Here is an 8,695-nt window from a genome sequence, read left to right as displayed (position 1 = left end):
GCATTAGGATTTATAAGAGAATGGTAATTTATTTATAAGTACTATGGTTCGATGCCCCAAATTATGTGGAATTAAAAAATATAAAAAAAAAAGGTGAAAAAAAGTATGTTTCAAAAATTTAAAATCCTAGATTTTTGTGTAAGTATTTTGAACATTAATAAATGAATAAATGAAATAAATAATAAATGAAATGACAGAACTTAATTTAGTCGCATCTTTAACATTAAATGAAATATTAAAACTAATCTTTCTGCTTTCAATTTCGCTTTTTTTTTTTTTTTTTTCCTTTTCAAAATAAAAAAAAAATCTATACTGATAATCTGATATTTTCCTGAAAATAGCCCCCTCTTTCCGAATAAAAAATTTAATTTTCAACAATAGTAAAAAAAAAAAAAAAAAATCCTCCCCGGCGGGGAATCGAACCCCGGTCTCCCGCGTGACAGGCGGGGATACTGACCACTATACTACCGAGGAGACTCGTTTCTGAGGTGCGGGAATGAATTAATCTATTTATTCCTCTTTGGCGTAGTTAAATAAAGTTTTTCCACTCCCCTTCTTAGGAAAATAAATAAAAACTGCTCACAATTGTTTTACGAATATTACTTTCACGGTATTTTTTTCAAGCATTCTAAAAGCAAATAAGGTTTATAATTACATAAGAAAGAAAAGTAATTTTATTAGTTGAAATAATGATTTAATATAGACAATGAAGAATGAAAAAGATAATAAACTTTTTTAATATTTTGTAATATTTAATAGTAAGATTCAATTAGAAAATACCATTCTAATTTCTAATAATTAATATATTCAATGTGGAAATAAAATTAATAAAATCATTAAAATTTTGAAATTTTTTAAGATTATTTTTAATTGCAGCAAAATAATAATTTCACTGGTTTTTATTTAAAAAACATAATAATGTATAAATGAAGAGTATTTCTAGTAAGATATTATAAAGCAATCACAATTGAAGCCCTGCCAAAGAACTAAAAGAGGCCTGGGTAGAAATTTCATAAACAATTCTTTCATTTGAACACTTATTACATTTTTATATTTAACTTCAGAAAGTATTTCTCAAATGTTTAGATGTCGAATTCTAAACTTTCTTAATAGGCAGCACTTATCCACTTAATTGAAGTAAGCCTTACATTTTTAGAATTAAACAACATTATCTATATACTTAGTAATACTTGTAGCAGCATATGCATTACTTATTACTTTGTTTTATGCGCATAGAACGTATTTTTTAGATTTACGGTGTCACATTTCGGATAACCTCGGTTTCAGTTAATTCGAGTTCAGTTTATGAAGATTTTTAAAATAAATAATCATTAAATTAAAATAATAAATTATTATTCAATAATTTAGAATCAATTTTAGTTAAAATAATAATTTAATAAATAACCAATTACAACAGATCTTTAATCTATAAATTGATAATACGTTGTGCAATTTTTTCTTCCTTCACTCGAACTTAATAAAACAATTGCAACCGCAGCCTCCGTGGCGCAATCGGCTAGCGCGTTCGGCTGTTAACCGAAAGGTTGGTGGTTCGAGCCCACCCGGGGGCGAGTTTCTTTTTTTTGAACTGCTTGATCTGATACTGCTTTCGCAAGAAATAGAAAAAAATTTTATCATAACTTTTTCGATTGTTTATATAAATAAAGAATGCTTTTAAAAACATGTATAAGAGAAGATGATTAAAAAAGTGCTTTTAAATCCCATCCTTGGAATAGTAATTATGAAAAGAAAAAAAAAAAAAAAAAGTGAAATTGGAACAGGAGAAAAATATGAAAGTTATCTAAAATGAAAACAAGCAATATCGATTTTAAAATAGTTTTAAAAATCCTCACTAAATTTGATTAAATAAATGACAGCTCATCAATAAAAATAAATTACATTGAAGTTTTCAATACATTTAGGGAAAAAAAAAAATACTTAACATAATTTAATAGTCCCGAAAAAAAAAAAAAGCTGAACATGACATTTAATATACAAAGTCGAATTAACATTTTTTTCATTCTAAAAAAAGCAATTATTTTTATTTTTTCTTTGTAAGTATTTTTTGAATGAAATTTATAACATGTAATTATCTATTTTCATAGAAATGAGTATGATTATCGATTCGTTTACACATGCATTAATTTTTTCTTCCTTTTTCTTTCCTTTTAAGTGGTGTATTTAACCTCCTTACCAAAGAATTTTAATAGGATTATTCTTACCGTCTAGATATCTGTGAATTCATTATGCGTCAAGTATAATGCAGAATATGTTCAAAACGCATTTTAGGCTGTATCATTGATCCTAGAGTTGCCGGATTTGGAAGGCATTTACTTTCTAAAACATAGATACTTTCTAAGATAGAGATTTTCTAAATTTTGAAAAGATTATCATTTTTTTTTTAAATTTCCAATTTTTAGGTTTAAAGATTTTTTTTCCAATTTTCATAGATTAAAAAAAATATTTCAAAGTATATTTTTTACAGAAACACCTTTTTTTTTAGTTTATTGCATTTTTTTTTACATTGCGCTCATTTTAACGGTATTAAATACTATGTTTTTATGCACGTATTAACGCTGTTGTTATTAATAAAAATTAATGCTGGGTTGTTAGTTAGCAGTACTATATAAGCAAGACTTTCTATACTCTTCCTTGCCTACTATATAAGCAAGACAAGTAATTAAAATTCTTTTTTTTTTGCAGTGTTTATAATTTATATAAAAAACAAAAAGGAGAAAAAAAAAAAAAAAAACTAAACACATATGTTTGAATCCGACTTAACTTTAATTTTCTATTATTTCATTATTAAATTATTTTATAATAAATTTATTTTAAGTTATCATAATGAATAAAAGTGAATAAGAAAAGGCAAAAATCTTATTCTCCAGATCACTCATTTTTATACAAATTAGTTTTATTAAGGAAATACAGGTGTCTCCGATTTCTATGTATTTAGAATTAAATTCTACGCCAGTACGTTTTTGTGCGAGAAGCTTTTACAATTTACCATTGCTTTTTAGGTGCCCATGATATCTACATATTTATTTTTTAAATTTTCCAACACTCGAAGTACATATAAATAAGAAAAACCTCCAAATAAAATACTAACAAGTAAACTATTTTTCCAGAATTTTAATAAAATAATTTAATTAAACTTGTTTCATTAACTTTTTAAGGCTTAGAAGAATAATGTGTGTATACATTAAATGAATACAACCGTACTTAAATAAGCTACAGAAATTGAAACCTTAGAGTGCATCATGTAGCCATTTGGTTACAAGTTTTTATTTCCATTTAATTAAAGAGAGAGAGAGAATGTTCCAATTATAAATAAATTAAATTTCCAATGAATGTTTTGAAATCCTTTTTTAAATGCTTTTGATAAACATTTATTGTAAATACCGGCATATAATATATAGTATAAATACCGACATATAATATAAATTGGGACTAAAATTTAGATTTAAACTGGAAACTTGGAAAAATACCAAGATGGCTATTGTATGAATAGGTAAATAAATTAATTATTAATTATACTATTAAATAATTAAATAATCATTAAATATTATCAAAAATTAAAAATACTATCAATATTCTATTTTTAAAATACTATTAAATTACTATCAAATATTCTTAATTAATTAAAAATATTATTAAATATTAAATATACTATCAAATATTCTTATTTTTGCATGGCAAGAAATATTTTGGTAAAAAGGGGCTTTTATTTTTATTACAGAATTGTAATAATGTGATCTGTGTCGCTGGAATATTGTTTAATTCATAATATAAATATTTGGTACTTTTTTTCTTTTTACTTTTACGGGGGGGGGGACAATTTTTCTGCATTATATGCAGTTATTCAACACATAATAATATTTGAAAACCATGCATTCTATGGTTAGCATTATTATTCATCTGTAATTTAACGGAATATTATTTATTCATTTAAAGTGATTATAGCGTATTTCTTTGAGAGGTCTTATAAAGTAATAATTTTCACTTCTACATCTGTTAAATATAATGCTAATGTTTCTTATAATATAATGATAACAAATGTTTTCATTTGTAAGTTGGAAATCATTAATTAATAATTATGATTAATTTGTGCAAAATTTTATTACTTCAGTCACTTTTTTCTACGACGCTCATATAAAAAATAAACGAAAAAAAAAAGCTCATTTTATGTTTTTTGAAATACGAAGCTAAATTCACTAATTATTAAAAAAAGGTATCAAAATATGCATTATATTGGGCCGCAAAATATTTAAATCCGCTACTGTGTTAAAAGAATCTCTTTCCTTTTTGAAAATCCATATACACCATCGTTCGCAAAGCATTCACAAGTTCCTTCTCTTTTCGATAATAATCACTTCTGATATACAAAAAACGAGAGAGAGATTAAAATTCCTTATCACATATAATAAGGATTTATCCTAATTATTTCCAAACCATTTTCCCAAGAAATTACAAAACCCTCAATGCAATCATTGAATGCTTAAAAAACTCGCTCCCAGACATTTGAAACATTTTAAATGGAACAGCCGTTGCGCAACAATGTCTGAATAGCTATGTATGGAAACCTTTGCATCAAGCATCCAAGTCTCATTATAAACTCCTTGCTCCAATCATGCGCATAAGCAAAACCTTTCAAGTCCCACTTCCTCCTAATCAGCATGAATTTTATTGCGGCAAAAAGGAAGGAAGCTTCACAAGATTCACCGTGAGGGAATTTATGCCTCGTTAGAGATGAGCAGGCCTCCGTTTCCTGTCCCTAGGGGGGTTCCCCACTCCAGACCACCCACTAAAATAGACTGAATTTTTAAACGGAAATAAGATTTTTTTAAATTTCATTTATTTAAACGTTTCATTTCATGCAACGGTGGTTCGGGCGGGGGTGAAGAATAGATCAGGTTTCGGTTATTTTTGTATCGTTGGAAGAGTTTCCCACAGGTTGCACTCCTACACTTATGTCTGGATCTAGAATGTATAGAATCTTTTTCGTTTGTAAGGATCTTTTTTTTTTATTTGTTAGTAAAGTTTCGGAAGACATTTTTGAACAAAGTAGGAATACATCTGTTGAAATAAGAATAATTGAGCGGTAAAAACGGTACAAATTGAGAAAATTTCTCGTAAGTTCTGTCAAGACTGATTTGAAGTTCAAAGAATCACAATAAAAAAAATTTATCCAAAAATTCAAATAAAAAAACTGTGCCTGAGAACGAGAACATGAAAGAGCAAAAGATAATTTTTAAGCTATAAATATTAACAGTTCAAAACATTTGACATAGAGTTATGAAATTTGGCACATGTACTTTGGAGAATAAGAATGCGCACCTCAAAACGATTTTTTTTTGAAATTTCAATTTATTAAATTAAATAACTTTTTGGCGTTTATTCGTGATGATTTCCTAAAATAAAATTGGATAAATAAAATTTTTACTCCATTTTGAAATTCTGAAAATTAATGATATCATTTCAATTGCTAAGCACTTTTTTTCCCAGAATTTCAGCAATTTTTCAAAAATATTTTTTTGCCCAATTTTTAATAATGCATTTCGTTATTGCAATAAAATCCAAACCCTTTTAATGATTTCACCTATGATGTAATCCCATGATTTTCTCTATTGCTGACAGATAAAAATATAAATTTCGGCAAATTAGCTGTCGCAAGGCGGCTAGAAATAAGTAAAGTTATGCACCGACTCCTTCAACGCCACTGCTGATACTGCTTTTTCGTACTGAAATCTGAGTTTTCTTTGAATAGAAGAAGTAGGTTTCTGGTCTGGCACCCGAAGAACACAACTTTTCTATTAAATGTTTGTTTCTTATGGCACTTGCCACTGACAAGCCCACTGTTACGAAGACAGCGATTTAAGCCTGAGGAGGAACGTCTCTTATTTTTTATAGCAGCGCCAACTAGGGCCAAGAGTACGACTTTGCCACTCACGCATCACTCATTCGCTTGCACAACCCCTTTTTACAGGAGGGCACATTCACACATCTCACAGATAGAACAACAGAAGAACAACCATGCCCAAACCGGGACTCGAACCCGGGACGCCCAGATCACGGGGAAGACGCGCTACCCCTATGCCAGGACGCCGGCCTATTAAATGTAACCCAATGATGATTAAAAAAATAGTTAGAAATATGAATAAATTAAGCCTTTTAATCCATTTCAGAGATTCTTTTTATAAATGTATGCTTACAAAGTAACAACTTCTTTAAATTACTTGTTTACAAAACTGGTGGACATGCTATATTTTTATTTGCATTTACACCGGTATATAGCACCTTTTTACTTTTTCTTACGAGGACACGTGAAAAAATACATTGCTTACCCCTCTACAATTCGTGACATTCATGAATTGAAAAATAGAATAACAGCGACCATCCAGAATGTTAATTCTGCGATACCTCATAGAAAATGGCTAGAAATCTCGTACAGAATATGTGTGTTTGCACGCGACTGATGATGCTCAAGTATTTGAAATCAACAAATAAAACACTGCAAAAAAAAAAAAAAATAGCCTTTGATATTTTTTTTTATTGACCTAAAAATCCATAAGTGGATATCCTTGTTTGTTTATTTGTAAATAATTTTTGAAAGTGTAGCCATACTTTTCGAGCGCACTACGTATGAGATATTTTGATTTCGAGCAACGACACAATAAATTAAAAAAATCGTCTGAGAAAATTGCTTCTTTATATATATAGCCTTTTCAGAATGAGGGAGAAATAAATTAAATAAATAATAATAAATTGTCCTTTTTACCTGGAATCAAATACTGTTCGTTGAAAAATAACTAGCAGTGAAAGAAATTCTAATTAAAACGGATGTTTACAAAGAACAATTTTTTGCTGAAAAATATCAAAATATGGAAGAATCCTTCTAAGAACAGAAGCAATATTATGATAGAATATCCGTTGTAAATGCATTACCTAGCTGGTAATTTTGATTTTTTATTTCAGTAATAAACATTAGAACTTGTATATTATTTTCAAAGAAAGGCTCTTCTATTAATTTTGTAAGTATTTAATTTTATATAATTCCACTAAGAATTGATTTTAAGGGATTTATTGAAAAAAAAATTAAGTGATTTATATTTCTTAAATATGCAATAATAAATAAAATTTCGATTTTGAAATTAGATTTAAGAATCTTCCAGTAATTCTTTAATACGTAAAATCATTTTCAAATACACAATCGCTTTTAATTGCCTCTGTAAAAATTGAATTTGGTCAGTATTTATGTCGAATGTTTTGTAAGATATCAGAAAAATTTGTCTATCTGAAAATTCTTTTATTTACATTTCACCAATGTTTTTTTTTTCTTTTCACAATAGTTGAGTAAACAAATAAGTATGATGATTCAGAAAAACAATAATCAATATTAATTTTGAAATTAAATAATTAATTCAGAAACTAATTTTAAAAAAATGTCTCAATGAGGAACTTTTGAGTTTTATACAGTAATTTCATGAGTATATTATTTTCTAAATATAATTTTTAATCATCGAATTATTAAAAATTTTGTGTGTAAAAACCAATACAATACAAATTGTATTATTACACTGTTCAAGGTTAAGTATTATTGCTTGAACTATAAAACAGAAAATAATCTTTTCTTTCTTATCTTCTAAACATTATTTATTCTAAAGAACTCTAGAATTATGAGGTATTGTGAATCATCATCAGTATTCAAACTAAAGCTTTAAAAGCCTTTTTGAGTTAATTGTTAGAATTCATAAATTACCATATCCTATGATATGATTTGAATGTGGGAAAACACTTAAATGTAAGTGGGGAAAAATGATATTATTGATTTGTTATAGCAAATTCGAAATTTTACCTTCCATAAAATTTTGGAATTTTTTTATTTTGAAATTTTTTTAATTGTATGTTTTGGTTTGTGCTTATTCAAAAATAATAATTCAGAAAAAGAGTAAGTTTGATGAATGAAATTTGACATTTGATTCTTACACCTAGTTTGTAGAAAACAATATTTGGAATTTATCTGCTATTTAATTGAAATTTGCAACACTTAGTTTAATGAAGCTAATATTAGCAATGCATCATTGCAAATTACTAGAACCATAGAAAAAGATTTGTTTTTCAAAAATTTCAGTGTCGAGATTTTGATGAATCTAAAAATTTTACGCCTTTCTAAATTAAGAGGGTGGGGTGGGGAATTTTGTTAGATATACATGCTTATTTGCCTGTTTGTGAATACTGTAATTAAAAAACGCATTACAGGCATGAATATTGGGGGGAGGGGAGAGGGACTACAGGCATGAATATTAATATTTGACCTTTAGTCCAAAATTGAAGACTTTTGTCAATTTTTGAAAGAAATCTATCAGAAGAAGGGGGAAAAAAATTAGTAAGCAACATAAGAGAGAGAGAGAGAGAAAAATAATTAGAATTGTGGATGAATTCTGGTTGAAAATTTTAAATTAGACCAATTCCATAGTCTTAATTATCTTTAATAATATAGTCAGTCTTTAATATCTAGTATATATAGTTTAATATATAGTATAGTATAATGTATAGTAAATATATAGTATCTTTTATATATAGTATAGTCTTGGTAGTCATAAATGTTCTATTTCTACTTAGAACCTATTCTTCATTAAGGAGTGCATATCATCCCCGAACCTTAAATAAAAAATGTGTTAACCCTTTCTAGGGC

At 27.3% G+C, this 8,695-nt stretch overlaps 1 non-coding gene across 1 annotated transcript; it reads left to right on the top strand.

Moving 5' to 3' along the window:
* Nucleotides 1–1,497: 1,497 nt before the first annotated feature.
* On the top strand, nucleotides 1,498–1,571 carry Trnan-guu (transfer RNA asparagine (anticodon GUU)). Its single transcript has one exon. It is a non-coding gene; the product is annotated as a tRNA-Asn (tRNA).
* The last annotated feature ends 7,124 nt before the right edge of the window (nucleotides 1,572–8,695 follow it).

The sequence above is a fragment of the Argiope bruennichi genome, chromosome 4 (genome assembly GCF_947563725.1).
Source record: "Argiope bruennichi chromosome 4, qqArgBrue1.1, whole genome shotgun sequence".
Taxonomy (NCBI): Eukaryota; Metazoa; Arthropoda; class Arachnida; order Araneae; family Araneidae; genus Argiope; species Argiope bruennichi.
The sequence above is the reverse complement of the archived record's forward strand: the minus strand, read 5'-3'. Positions and strand labels throughout refer to the sequence as shown.